This window comes from Nomia melanderi, unplaced genomic scaffold (genome assembly GCF_051020985.1).
Source record: "Nomia melanderi isolate GNS246 unplaced genomic scaffold, iyNomMela1 scaffold0166, whole genome shotgun sequence".
NCBI classification, from domain to species: Eukaryota; Metazoa; Arthropoda; class Insecta; order Hymenoptera; family Halictidae; genus Nomia; species Nomia melanderi.
Window position 1 is genome coordinate 7,256 of NW_027475281.1, and position 245 is coordinate 7,500.

The window sequence follows — 245 nt, forward strand, 5'->3', positions numbered from 1 at the left end:
TCAACGTTCTATTGCTCCCCGTACAGAAAAGCGAATCGACGCAATCGCACCATACGCGTGCACGTAACAACTCTTCGCGTGGATCGTCCCATCGTCGAGAGACGTAAGTTTCATAAGTAAGCCTTCGGCGTTTTACTCTCCGACGCGGGGATTCCACGACGAGAGAGTGTTTCGTGGCGGGTGACTAGGCCGAAACGCTACGACGGGTATTTCTATTATAGAACGAATCATCGCCACCCTTTACC